Here is a 14,251-nt window from a genome sequence, read left to right as displayed (position 1 = left end):
ACCATCTTGTGGCATGGTTTATATCCCTGCATTTGTGCACAGTCGTGGTTCTTTTCTAAGCAGAGAAAGTCCTAGCAGAATACAGCCAAGGAAGGAAGCTGCATGTAACAGTACCAGCAAAGGGAAGAGCAAAACTGCTTTTTTCTTCCTGCTGGTTCTGTTCTTCTCCTGGAGCTGCTGGGACACTTCTGCTTACAGGCCCATTCTCCATGGGCTCAGCAAGAACTCTTCCTCAGCTCTGTGTGTGTACCAGGCAACTGATTTGCAAGGCCCAGTTTAAACTGGTAGATCAAAATGCGTGCAGCTCTGCCTAGGCTTCCTCAGGAGAAAGGAATGTTTTCTCATTCCTGTCTCACTTCATATTTCACAGCTGCAGTGTGTCTTGTTTTCCTCCTGCCTAAGGCCCAGCAAGTGCTGCAATGCACTGGGGTTTAAAAGATTATTTATTTTAGGGCATTGATGCCTTCTTTGAAAAACTGTGCATGTTTAGTTTATTTTACCAGGGACTCTTATTAGAGCAGCATGGGGAGTTTGCAGGGAGAAAAGGGAGGCAGTGAGTATGCATCTCTCACCCAAAAGTGTGTTATATAAAGGTACACCACTCAAATTCTCTTAAGCAGGATGGATTGTGTTATCTTTGTCCCTGCATTCACTTTTCTGTCGCAGTGGCTGTATATCCCACTTTCTCCACCTTAGTATAATTCTGTCCCTGATTGCATTGATATCTGAATGTCCTGGAGTTATCCAACACAGATAAAACTGGTAGGAAAATTAACTTCCATTAACCTCAGCATGTACATGATTAGTCCTTAGCTGCACCATCTCCAGCCAAAACCAATTCTGGTGACAGTGGAGGAAGTGAAGCATCAAGAATGAGCTACCAAGTCCTGACCCCTGGCCGATGGACCTCTTGTGTCACTGTGACAATGGTATGTTGCTGCTCTACTTCTAAGAAAACTTATTGGAAAAGGGCTTATACTTTGGAAGAAGATCTTGGAAGCAGCCATGATGGCTCTTGAAAGCTTTAACCTGGTAACTTGAGTGTCTCAGCCGTCTTGTACTCCAGGTTGATCCGGCAGCACTGAAGCTTACAGTATAGTGAGACTGCTTCCGAGCAGCACTGTCTTACACATGTGGATATGATGCCAGCAAGAGTGCAAGGACAAGGCTTGCCTCGGTACATGGGAGATGTCACTTGTGAATCACAAGGGAGGAGATGGAAGTGTGACCTTCCTGCCAGATTGAGATCCTGAGAGGGAGCACTCTTTTTTCACACCACGCTTTCATTTGATTATTTCCACTCATAGGTGCACCATCTTACCATCCTTCTTGTCCCAGAGAAGATCTCAACAGCAGAATTCAAAGAATGTGGCAAGGATAAAATGTATAAATGTATGTTAAGAATTCCCACTCTGTATAGAATCATTTGCATTTTTAATTCAAGGGGGATCTCAAAAGCCCATCCGTAGTGTGCTGCTTATCATCCTCTCTTGTGTCTGGTAGGCTTCTATCAGCTCAGGGCTAGCTTGTCCTGCTATATATCGGAGTGCTGGAGGAGTAGGTTGGTTTAGACACACTGGTGTAATATGATACATATAATTAATGTGTTTCTCCCTCATCTCTCACCACAAAATGAGGAAGATACAAAGCCAAGTCCTGCCTTGAGCCTTCCCCAGAGCTTTGGAAATGTTTGGATCAAGGCCTCCAGACACCAGGCTATTTGGTCATCCCATCCAGAACCTGGGGAGACATTGATGGGTTTAGTAGAGCCCTGATGTCTCTCTCATACAGCCAAAGGGCACAAAGTCTCCTGCAGTATCTCAGGTTATGTGAATTTGACAGTTCCAACAATATAAGAGGTTTCTTCTGAAATACATTTTGTGTAGATCTGGAAGTCCAAGCACAGATGTGCTGATTATTGAATGGCCATGTCCCTTTTGCAGTAACTGGGAGAGACTGGGTAACTAATTCATCCCAACAGTGTCCACAAGGGTGGAAAACATTTCTCACACATTTTCTACCTGGAAGAAACCTGCAGAAGAAAACATGCTTCTAATAGGGATATGCACCATCATTCACTTGTATGAATTACCCACTCTGATGAGGTTGCGTATCTTTCCTAAAATCCTAGCTCTGAAGTCAGGTGATTTATGGGAAGATTCTCTGTTTTCGTATAGAAGACAGTTTCTGGTACTCCTTGCTGTGAAGGGGAGAATAAAGGAAAGCTTGAATACATAGATGCAAAAGGCAGAAACACCATCAGGCAGACAAACCATATAATATCTAAAACCATCTTGTTTTCTAAGCCAATCTCATTATTTTTTAGGATCTGACTAATGATTTTTGAATGCCCAGGTTGGCTTTGGAGACAAGAGACCTGATTTTCACAAGAGCCAAGTACTTTACTCCAGCTGTCACACCTATAAAAATCACCCATTAAAGTCATGCCCGAGGTCCAGCAGTCAGACAGAAACAGTTGGGGGTGGAGAGATGCAGATGCACGGCGTTCTGTACCTGAGCTATGCAATGGTAATATGTGAACTCTGTTAAGCAACATTGTCTTCTCTGAAGCAGAACAAGAAATAACAGTAGGGGCTTCTCCGTATTTTGGTCTTGCAGAATGTAAAACATTAATGTGAAAATATTATGAAGTAGTTATGAAATCGGCATAGCTGAGATTTACATCTAAGGAACAATTAGGTTAAAGGGAGGGGGCAGTAGAGAAAAACACATGATATCAAAGGGAAGCCAGAAAGGATTTTTCACTGGGGAATACCCTGAAGTAAAACTGAGGAAATTGGGAATTTTGCTTTTGTTTGGAAAAAGGGGTTTGTGAATACCAGTGCAAAGTCTTAGTGGAGACAAAGCCCCTCTTGCAGTGTTCCTTCATTACGAATTTTGCTGGTTTGAGGTTTTCCTTAAGCTCAGGGTTCAGGAGAGAGCCTCAGCATCCCCTAAGGAAGTCATTTCCTGTGTTCCACATCCATGGAAGAGTAAGTGGAAACCTGAGCCAGCTGCATGTTAAAGAGGATAAACCTTTCTTGGTCCCAGACCCCGACTGCTGCTTGTTTGTGTTTATTCACTTTGAGTCCTGACTCTTGTCTTGTCAAGTGCTGGGGGTTAGTGATAGTTCAGCTTTTACCCCAAGGTCACTGATTGAACCTCGTTGTACACTTCCCAGTGGGGTTTACCTCATGTAGCTCTCTCAAGGTCAGGATGGCAGCACTGCATCTTTGCTAGGCTTTAATCTAAGGATAACGGTTTCCCTGTAAATACACTTCTTGCAGCAAAGGTAGGCTTTTTTGAAAGTTCAGGTTCAAATTACCAGAAATAATAGGAGCACTCAAAGCCCTGAATGTTCCATACTTTTAAAATAACCTACAATTTTATAACAGAAATAAAAAGAGAGAAATTTATGTTTCAGGGATGCTATAAAAGAAGTGGTGCTTCCAGCAGGTCTTTTACTAGGGAAAGGGGATGACTTGGCTTCTGAGGGACGACAATAGAAAGTTGGGTGTGTGAATAATAGGAAAGAAAGGAGAGTCCTTATCGTGCGTGCACGATATTTATTCTACCTGCTCATTTTCCCAATAATTATATATACACCAAACCAAAAGTCCCTCTGCGATCAGTGCCAAGCCAAACCTCCCTAACAGAGTGCTCCAAATAAGCTCCTTTCATTCCTCAATTCTACTTGTCCTTTTCAGTGAAGTAAGCTGCTATTTCCACCTACGTGTTCTCCCGTTGTAGGAGGCCTTTCTCTGTCTACTGGGGATCTTCCTGAATGTGAGGGTACACAGAATCCCTCCCCTGCAAGTAAAAGAGGGCTTGGTTTGGTACAATGCAGTGGAAGCTGGCAGATGAAGCCGTGTGTCCACAGAAAGTGAAAAGTATTCTGTTTTCTGTATAAAGGGGCTTATAGTGGGTTAATTAACGCTGACCCCATTGAAAGGGATAGCTTATGTGCCTGCTTGAGGGAGGGGAAGTTGAAGCCTCACATGTGGTGGTGGAAATCTCTTTTTCAGTGTATTTGTGGCCTGGTGCGGGGCTGAACGGGCAATGGAGCCTGACAAATCAAGCAGCTGTTTGCCCCACAATAAGCCAGCTGGTTTGAGACCCAGGCTGTGTCACTGAGTCTCTTGCATATTCAAACCCAAGGCATATTTGCTCCTTTAATTAGCGTTCCCCCTGGTCCTTGGAATACAGGTTTGTGACAGGGGGTTTGTTAACAGCAGATGAAGAAAGATTCCCTGCTTTCCCAGCCTCTCTGAGGGGGAGAGGAGGAGGGCAGCTGGGGGACCACTGGCTGCAGGGTTGCGGTGTGGCTGAGGTTTGGGGATGGAAGAGGGGCTGGAGGGATGCTGCTCTTGCCCATTGGAGACAGGGTTTGTGTCAAATCAGAACTGTGCTTTTTGAGCTGAACCACAGCCGTGTTTGAACTTGAGGGAAGGTTCCAGCATGGTCGCAGTTCAGAAATGTGGCCTTTAGAACTTAAAACTTTTTCTTGAGCCCATCTCTTATCAGGTGCATGGAGAAGGCTACAAAATATGACAGTGTTAGTGGTTATGTGTAGTGTGGGGGTCCCGCCTGTGTGACCTGATCTCAACAGAGATCCCACACAGACGTGTCCTCCACCAGCTCCAGGATGGAGAGGGAAACCTCCTGTGTGACTAGTGTGCAGTGAAGTAGGCTCCTATTAGATGACTTTGCTAGACTCTGATAGCTCAGTTGTCTTTTGCCCCTGCAGGTCTGAGTCTTTTCCTGACAAGGTAACAGCCTTCACAGCCTTGCTGATAAGAAATGGGCACTTACGAGCACAATGACGGAATTTACCTGGTGCTCCCAATCTCCACCGGGGATATTGCCTCTTGGTGTCCCTTATCAGTGACTTCTTCTGGTGATACAATCAGGGAGCTGCTGGTATTGAAGTATTATTAGTAAGGCTGAGAGCTGTCACATCACTTTAGGTGGATTTGCGCTCTCTCTGCTGTCACACTGTGTAGGAGAGACAAGGCAAGCCCTGCATTTCCAGGGAAACAAAATGTATTAAACTTCCAATAAAGCTGCTTTTTCATATGAACAGCTATAAATTAGCAAACTGCTGAGCGGGTCATTGTTCTATGGAAGCAAAGCATTGATCCTCCCAAGATTGACCACTGTTTTTTCTCATTTCAGCAATATAATTGGGAATGGATTAAACCATGACTCAGTTTAACCCTTTGTTAGTAGGAATGCTGTTAGGAAAAACCCAAAGGAGGAGAAAATGGAAATTGGTGTTAGTGTCTCAGAAAAGTGCAGTAAATTAACAATTTGCTCATTTTTCATATTATTATTGACTGCTTTTAAAGCTTGGAGAGAAATAGAGAGGGAGGTCTGAAGAACCCCATTAGAAAACCTGATCAGTGCTTTCCTTCTCTATTTTACCTTGGGATAGAAAAGGGAAATTCAAACAGAGAAATGGGCAGTGAATAACAGCTGAAAGACTTTATTGCATGCAAAGCAATGGGCTGGACTGCAAGAATTAACTGCCAAGAGGAGTCTTCAAGGAAAACCACACAGTAGGATTGGAAGAAGTAGAAAACATTTACCAGTGCTGACAGTCTCGTCAGCTCTGAAGCAAAGCCGTGGTGGAGGGCAGTCAGCTGTGAGGCTGCCCAGCTGCAGCATCTGCTCTTCGAGAGGATCCCCTTTTGCACAGACTCATTCTGTGTGATGAGGAGAGGTGTAGCAGGGGGGCAGGATGGGGCTGTTTGTCTGCCGAGAGACTTCAGATCCCCTTGGAAGTGGCACCGAAGGAAGAGCATGGCAGATCGTCTTCCTCTGTGCTGCTGCTGAAAAGATCTCGTACATGTTGTGTAATTAAGTTCCCAAGCTGTGTAATAGCATGTTTGCTGGAGGGATACTTTAATGGCACCACAAAGTGTCCTTGGGCGAATTAAAAAGACATTACTTTGAAAGGTAACTGCTTGGAGCCACACAGGGACTTTTGGGAAACGCCTGGGCTGTCTCAGGCAGAAAGACATGTCTTTGTTATCAGGAGGCGAGCCCGTGCTCCTGGGCATCCACTGAGACAGAGGAAGATCTGCTGTTCCCAGGAGAACCTTATAATGTGGCTTCTGCTTGGGGAATTCTGCCTCCGGCCCTCTGGAGGGGAAGTTGTTGAAGTTCACAAGACTGGAGATCTGACAGCACAGGGAAACCCGTGTGTGCGCTGCCTTGTCGACCTGAACCCAGCAGCCCCAGCGAGGTCATTGCCACTGCTTTCGGTGGCTTTGGAGTGGGCCTGTAAGTGCTTTGTTGTCATGTTCGGGGCTTTAGGGACAGGAGACTGGGCTGGAGACTGTAAAATGTCAGTCATGCATCCCGTGGCCCCCTTCTTCCCATCTATCGATGTTTCCATCCCATTTGATCCTCATCTCCCTTGTTTTCAGGCCAGTTGACCTCTTGCAAACCCACCACTCTGGTCGGTGGTGTGAAGGAAGGTTCTCATACTGACTCCTCAGGGTTGTGGACTCTTCACTCGTGGCAGCAGAACTGGTTGCTCACAAATTGCCCTGGTTCCAACACCTCTGCCCCTCCTTCCCTCCCTGCTAAATTCCGTGATGAAAGCAAGTGGCACGTGTGCTCCGAGTGCTGGAGGAAGGGAATTTCCTAACTGCAGGTGAACTGTTAGGGCATGTGTGGTCTCCCTTTAGGAAAGTGAGTATGTTTATAATAAAACTATTCCTCTGTAGATCAAGACTTTTAGATCTAAAGGTTCAAGCTGCTTTTTGGCTTCCATAACGGCTCCCTGGGTTGTTTGGAAACCTTGACTCAGGTACAAGGTCTGGTATAAGGTGTGTGCACAGCAAGAACTTAACTGGTTATTCAAGTGGAATTCGGGGGCTTGGGGGAAAACCGTTAATGCACTTGCAGTGCTTTCCCTGTATGTGGGTGATCTCACAGCTTGGTTCTTTGTGTACAGAGGAGGACGGGGTGGTTTGCAGTTTGTTAGCCCATGATTTTCACAAGGTAGAGGAACGCTGTTTGTATTTTTATTACCCTCCCTAAAGGGTTTTGGTAGAAGATGATGTATATTTGAAATAAAATACTTTGCTGTTGTTTGGTAGAGAGGTGGGAAGGAATCAAAACTGTGTTTGTTTTATTTCAGAAACAAATCATTCCTTTTGTGTTTGATTTTTTTCTTCTCTCTGCTTTGGGTTTTTCTTGAATGCTCCTTCCCACCACCCACAGCATTTTTGAACTCCTGATGTAGTTCATAGAATCACAGCCTGGTTTGTGTTGGAAGGGACTTTAAAGCTCCTCCAGTTCCAACCCCCTGTCACGGGCAGGGACCCCTTCCACTGGAGCAGCTTGCTCCAAGCCCCTGTGTCCAACCTGGCCTTGAACACTGCCAGGGATGGGGCAGCCACAGCTTCTCTGGGCACCCTGTGCCAGTGCCTCAGCACCCTCACAGTAAGGACCTTCTTCCTAATGTCTAATCTAAATCTACCCTCTTTCAGTTCAAAACCATTCCCCTTCCACATCTCCATAAAGCTTAGAGGTTTTTTAGGGATATTTTCTTTTCTATTTTCCTTTCCACACTCTTTTGGGAAAACAAAACAAAAGCGTAAAATTTCCAAAGAAAAATGAAGGAGAAAAAGGCAACAGTGGAATTTTGCCGCTCTGTAACTTTGCCAAAATTGGAGAGTTTTGGAAAGGTAGAAAATAAAAAGGGTGACACTGAAAGGAAGAAAATGAAACTCCTCATTCCTATTTTTGCATTTAGGAGTAGAAAAAAGGAGCTTGGGCAGATTTTCATTACAGAAATTGTAACTTCCCCTCCCTCCTCCTCCTGCCTCCCCATGTGCTTTCCATGTATTTGGTACTCGGGCTGCTTCCAGGGGTGAAAGCTGGAGGACGAGAGCAGGGTGTGTGTTTGGGCAAGCTCTAATGAGAAGCACCTCTTGTGTTCCTGTCTCCTGGGGCACTGCAGGAGGTGGCTCCTCCTGCATGTGGTGCTGCTGAGGGGCAGTGACACATCCAGGCCAGTGGTGCCATTGGGAACACACAGTTTGGATTTCATCTGGACGCTGGACCTGACTGACGAGCAGTGGTTAGCCAGAGCTAAAGAGGGGATTGCAGCATAGCTGAGCCAAAGGAGAAACAATGTGAATCTAATTTGACTGGATTGCTCATCACAAGGAATATGGTTCAAACTCTCTGAATCATTACAGGGTGGAGGGGTGTGAAAGTTGGGTGAAGAGTTTCTAGAAGAGAAGACCTTGTTGCTCAGGGCTGTTTGTTCACTGTTGCAAGGGAAGGGTTCAAGATGCAGCTGGATTGTTTGGTGCCAAAGAGATGGTCTCAGCGTTCAACTTTGTAAAAGACCAGTGCAAATGGATTTTTGTTTCCTAATGCTGTGGTGAGACAACCACCACTTGGAGCCTGAAAGCATTCCTCCTACAACGCCTTCATTCCTGATATGATCTACACCCCAGACTGCTGAGGATTTCCTTGTAATACCATAGGTCAGAGAGAAAAGATTTATCTTTTGGGACACTCCTAGGACTTTGCAGGTAACAGCAGGAAAAGCACCAGCGGGAATGGGGGCTCCCTGCTGAGCTCCCTGCCCAGGGGTTCGCTGTTTAATACACTTAGGTGGTGAAAAGTAGATTTACCCTAAGTAGGGAGAGGAAGAAATTGGCTGTGGTGTAGGTTCTGTTCCATCTCTTACCCACAAGGGTTTCTGACATACTAAGCTGTGACTGGAGCAGACTGAACAGCTCTTAGAGAACTCCTGGTTGAGAAGCGAGTTCTCCATTCGCTTTGTTTGCTTTTCCTGTTTCTGTAGGAATAGTGATTTTACTCAGTTTCATTTTGTTTTGGAAATGTGCTGGAGCTGTATGTTGTGACAAATCCTTAAGGACTGAAACCTGTATTGCATCCCACAAAACCCACTTTCTTTCCTTTTTCTTTCAGGCAGATTTGGTTCCATGATCTGATTGACTGTATCTGTCCAGTTTTGCTGCTGTGTGATCTGAATGGTTTTGATCCAGGAGAGGCTACTTCTTGTTTCATCCTACTGATTTCAGGGAAGAGAACTCATGTTGCCAGCTTCTCCTTGCAATGAAAACTGCAGAAGCAGCATCCAAATGGATTGACTAAGCAAATTCCTCAGGGCTAGCAACAGTTTGTTTCAGTTTGTTCACTGGATGAAAATTGCTCCTGGAATTAGTCCTGCAGAGAAATGCTCATCCTTGCAGATGCAGCACTCACTCTCTGATGCTCTTACAATCTGTTTTCAGCAAACTTGCTAGTTTTCCAGTTTCAGCAAACTATGTGTTTATGTTCTTTGGTGAGGAATATCATTTGCCCAGAGATGTAAGCAAGGGGAAGGTGAAAGAAACGTCAGCACAGGCCAAGTGTCTGTACTGCTCTGGACATCTGTGTGCACTTTTGTTCTGATCCAGATACGGAAACCAGGGCCTGCATTCAGCGTTGCTCTTGTGATACCAGTTCTGCTGGCGCCTGCTTTGGTTTGGGGTGATTTACTATGTGGTGCATTTGTAAGCAGGATGTGCCAAAGTTAGAACAATTTCTCTGCCTCCTTTTGATCCCTCAAATGTATTGCTTTCAGCTACAGCAGGGCCTTGATCAAAACCAGTTCTGACTTTTGTCCTTTTCTGGTAAGAAGAACAGGGTGAATCTTTGCTCTTTCCCATCCTTTATCTCTCGTTGGTTGTGGTTTTTATGGGATGACTTTGTTCTGCAGATTGGAACTTGAAAGGCAGAGTTGATTTTTCAGTCCCAAGGAACCGGCAGGACAGCCCCAGGGAGATGTGACCTTGTGATGGACATGGTGCAGAAAGCTGTTCCACTGCTCCATAGCTGAACTATGTGCAAGCACAGGGTACATGGGCGATGAAGAAAGAGCTGGAGTCTTTTTGTGCTTCTGAACAAAAGCCCAAAAGCAGGAGCAGACAAAGCAGGGGCACTTCTCATGCCACAGAGAGGTAAGGTGGTGTGGTAGCTTGTCATCCTCTTTAGTTGCGCTGCACGTGACTGCACCATGGGAGTCAGCCTTGTCAGGGGCTGACTGTGCGCCTCACTGGCTTACAGTGTATTCACACTGACAGGGTTTTCCCAGGTTATTAGACTTATTTGAGGAGGAAGCTGGATGTATTTTGCTAGCAGTGCTTTGGACACCTCTGTCATCCTCAGCTATGCTTTTAAACCTTAAAGTAAATTCTCACTTAATATAGGGCTTGCTTTTCCTTTCCCAAATGAGTAAGCACCGAGCTGATGGAGCAGGCCATCAGCTATCTTGGACTCTGAGGCTGGTTTGTCATTTCCCACAAATGTAAGGGTTGTTCAGCATGCTCTTCCCTCAAGCCCCAGTAGCTTCTTCTGACCTTCTGTGCCATGAGCAACTTCCTGGGTGGACCTGGAGCTGCCCACTCAGTTCACTAGGGACCTGGGAGCCACCTGTCCAGGCAGTTCATCAGGGTGGCTGTGAACTGAGATCTAACAGAGTCATGCTTTCAGATGAGCCCCACTAGAAGGCACCCCTGCCCAGCCAGGAGCCAGCTCCAACACCTCCAACAAGGGCCAAAAGATGGTGAGCTCCTCAGAGAGGGGGTTTTTATGATATGGGGAAGAATAAGATCGTGGGTCAAATGTCCTCTCATGGACACTGCTGCTGAAAAAATGGTAAAATGGGCTGGTTTGCTTCTTGTGCTTAGGAGAAAGTGGGAGAAATAGCTGCTGCTCTGTGGGCCATGAGGATGTGGAGGAGACTGCTCCTGCACCTTTGCCCAATCCAAAGTCTACATGACACCAACAGTAATCTGACCCTACATTCTGAGAGTAGAATTCCCAGACTCAGGTGGGTTATCTGGCCTGCCTACGTGCTTTGTCAGCAGTGGAGAGTATCTGAATAGATCTGTCCAGACATTTCTAGAGTTTCTCTTTCCCTAGCTATGCCGTGCACAGTCCTTTAGCTTGGCTGTTCACAGCTGACTAAATCCTGTTAAGAATGAGTCACTCCTAAATGAGAGGTGACAATGGATATGCAGACAGCAAGAAGCTGAGAGTGAGATAATGAATATTAGAGAAAGGCTAAACTAAATAGGGAATGAGCAGTATAAACTTGCAGCCCTTAAAATAGAACTGTGCTGGAAGGATTGGGTTTAGTTAGAAATTTAGCTCCCAGGGAGAATTTAGATTTCCTGACTCGTAAGTTTATGTCTCTCAACCTGTCCTTCCTTGCCAGCTCTTAAAAGAGACACAGGTTGGCCCAGGTGTGTCAGTGGGGAGATTCCCAAAGCAACACCTCCCTCTGTATTGATTTAAGATGTGGCATTAGTGACTGGTGAAATAATGTTCTTCCATCTCAGTCAGCCATTCTGTGGAGCAGAAGATGGAATGGAGCTACTTATCCCAGGCTCTTGGCACTGCATCTTGTGTGATGAAACCCCTGTGGGCTTATGGCTAAACAGAGCATTCCTGCTTTGTTCTCCAGCCCCTGTACCAGGTCAGCAGTGGCTGTTTTTCATGATGGAAGTAACTGTACATCAGTGAAGACAAAAGTGACCCTGGAGTTTGTTTTACACATTGGTTTGGAGTGGACATTGGCACAAGGTTATTGCTTAAGGCAAAGATTTGCAGTAAACTGAAGGGAGTTAATTGTCTGAATCCCATTAAAATGCAATATAATTATAAAATCCCATTAAAATGTCATAGAATTATATAGCTTTATTTTAATTTAGTTATTTATATTGTGTGCCATGCACAGTGCTAGTTTGCATGCATCTCTGTTGAAGCACTCTGCAAGACTAATGTCCCTTCTAGTGCTGAAAATGAACCATTTACTTTTCCTAATTTAACAGTATCAAAAGCAAATGTTTGACTATTTAATAAATACGATATCTCAAAACTTCATTTATCTCTACCTACACCAAAACATCTTTGACACAACTAAAAGGACAAATTACTGCATTTGTCTTAAAAGCAACAAATCAGACTGTGAGGCAGGCAGGAGTCTGGAAGCAAAATGAGCAAAGGAGCTTGTGGATGAAATCATGGCAGATAAGTGGGAGAGTGTCTACTGGAGTTGTCATATTGGCTTCCTGTGGCTTTCACTCATAATTGAATTAAATGAAATTTAGCTGTGTGGATAAAAGAAGCAGGAGGGCATCTGAATGCTCTCTGGTAGCTATGAGAGGAGCAATGAAGGAGCTGACATTATTTTAACCATTAATAAATAAAATGGCCTATGGGGACTGAGTTCTTTAATTTCTTCCCTGTGGAAATCTGAAGCCAGAAGACAACGGGTGGTGGGATAGAAAAAGGTTACGTGAGTGTGTAAAAGCCACTGGGCCCTCAGCTGGGGCATTTTTTGGGGTCTTTGGTGAGATATTATCTTCACCCAGGTCCCAAACAAGACTTTGCAAGACTGAACCATCAGCACCCCAGAGCAGCTTCCCTTTGGAAGGGGGATGCTGACGTGCAAACAGCTGCAGGAGTTGGGAATATCTTTTCCCCTTTCTTTCTGGTAGTGGTATTTTTGCCTTTACTTTCACTCCTTTTAGAAAAAGGAGCTGCTGGTGAGGGACATGTAGAGGGAGAGGACAGAAGTGATGAAAGGGCAGTAGAGAGGGTGTTTGCCCCCATTATGAAAGCCAGTGGTTTGTGGTATGATGATTTATTCATTTAGGAAAATAGATGGTATTAAAATGAAATAGCAGAACTCAATTTCTTTGCATGTTCTGATCCCACTGACTTCAGAGCAAATGGTTCTAATGTTCTCTGCTAATAACAGTGTTTTGTCTCTGTGAGTGTAGAGCTTTGGAGTTACCTGAATCATTGGTACTAGCTTAGATCAGCCTGCCTGATACTGGGCACTAGCTTGGCTGCTCTGGCAGTCAGTGGCAGCCAGAAGGAACTGAGGAGCCACTTCACTCCCATTATGTTGCTTGAACTAAGCATAAAGACTGTGTAGCTGGGGAGTCTCTGACCACTGACCGTTGGATTTGGGTTCTCATGGGAGGTTGATCCTCCAAGATCCCCAGTAAAACTTTGTTTTCTTCCTACTTACTATGCCTCAAAACTCCCATCTTCCACAACAGCATTTGTTATTCTGCAGGTTCTGACAGAAGACAGCACCATTCCTATTTTTGACCTAAATCATCCTCTTACTTCCTTATTCATCCTTAGCTGTACCCACTTGTTACTTCAAGCCTTGTATTTGGTTTAGCAGTTCACTGGGGAACACTGCTTGTGCTCATTTGGTCTTCTGGGGTCCTGGCCTGGCAGATGGGTCTTGCAGGTCCCACTGCAATACTGGTGATGATGATGATGCTTATTTTAGGGTTGGCTAACAAAGGCAGTGAACTGTTCAATTATTAAGGACACTCAGATAAAAGCTGGCTCTTTCTGTGCAGCAGCACCTCAGCTCTTCTGGAACAGGCACTTGCTCTTGTTGGATCATACTTGCATGTTCTGCACTGTTAATTTCCCCCTGCAACAATCAATCTTTTAATATTAAGAAACATTAAATATCGACCCATATTTCATATCACTTCTGTAAAATTACTGGGAAAAGTGAGCTACAGGGTAGATATTTAAATGGTATAAATGGGCTAAGTACCCCACATGCCTTTGTAACTGTCTGGCAGTTGGCACTGAAGCTCATGGGGCTTCTCACTGATGCAAAAGTGACCTGAGAAGTGGAGGCCGAGGGAACGTTTTACTGTGTGGAACATGCCACAAGGAATCAAAAGGTAGGGGAGAAGAGGTGGCTCCCCATGCAGAAGGCAGAGCGTATGGCAGGGTGTCTGTGAATTTCTATACGTTTTCATGCCATCTGCTTTGCTGTGTGTTTCAATTCCTTCAGGAGAGGGGCAGCAGCACTGGGGAGAGGACAGAGAGGCTTGGGTAAGACCATAACAGCTTTTTCGCCCTCTTTTTTCCATTTTGTACCTAAGGAGTTGGACACACGCAACACCCAAGTGGTGGAGTCAGGTGAGCCCATAGTGTTGCTGGACACAGAAGAAGAGGGAGTGACTGCTCTGATTCTTTGCCACTGGGCCCCTTTGGACATCGCAGGACTCATTCTGCATGAGTCAGTGGTGATAATGAACCCCTCAGCCATGTGTGGGAGGGATGTACTGCGTTGTACGATGTGGGTTGTGCTATGTACCTTGTGGGACAATGAACAGGTAGGAGTTGTAGTTGTGTAGCACAGAGGTTTCTCAAGACGGAACTCCCC

The 14,251-nt window shown here is 45.2% G+C and overlaps 1 protein-coding gene across 3 annotated transcripts in view; it reads left to right on the top strand.

Moving 5' to 3' along the window:
- The window catches only part of PAK3 (p21 (RAC1) activated kinase 3), a 171,611-nt gene that overhangs the window by 63,954 nt on the left and 93,406 nt on the right, over positions 1-14,251 (top strand). The gene's annotated exons all lie outside the window — the stretch shown is intronic.

This window comes from Neopsephotus bourkii, unplaced genomic scaffold (assembly GCF_033783945.1).
Source record: "Neopsephotus bourkii isolate Nb327-2 ecotype Australia unplaced genomic scaffold, CSIRO-AGI_Nbou_v1 NB_1067, whole genome shotgun sequence".
Classification (NCBI taxonomy): domain Eukaryota; kingdom Metazoa; phylum Chordata; class Aves; order Psittaciformes; family Psittacidae; genus Neopsephotus; species Neopsephotus bourkii.
Note: the sequence above shows the minus strand (reverse complement) of the source record. Positions and strands in the feature narration are given on the sequence as shown.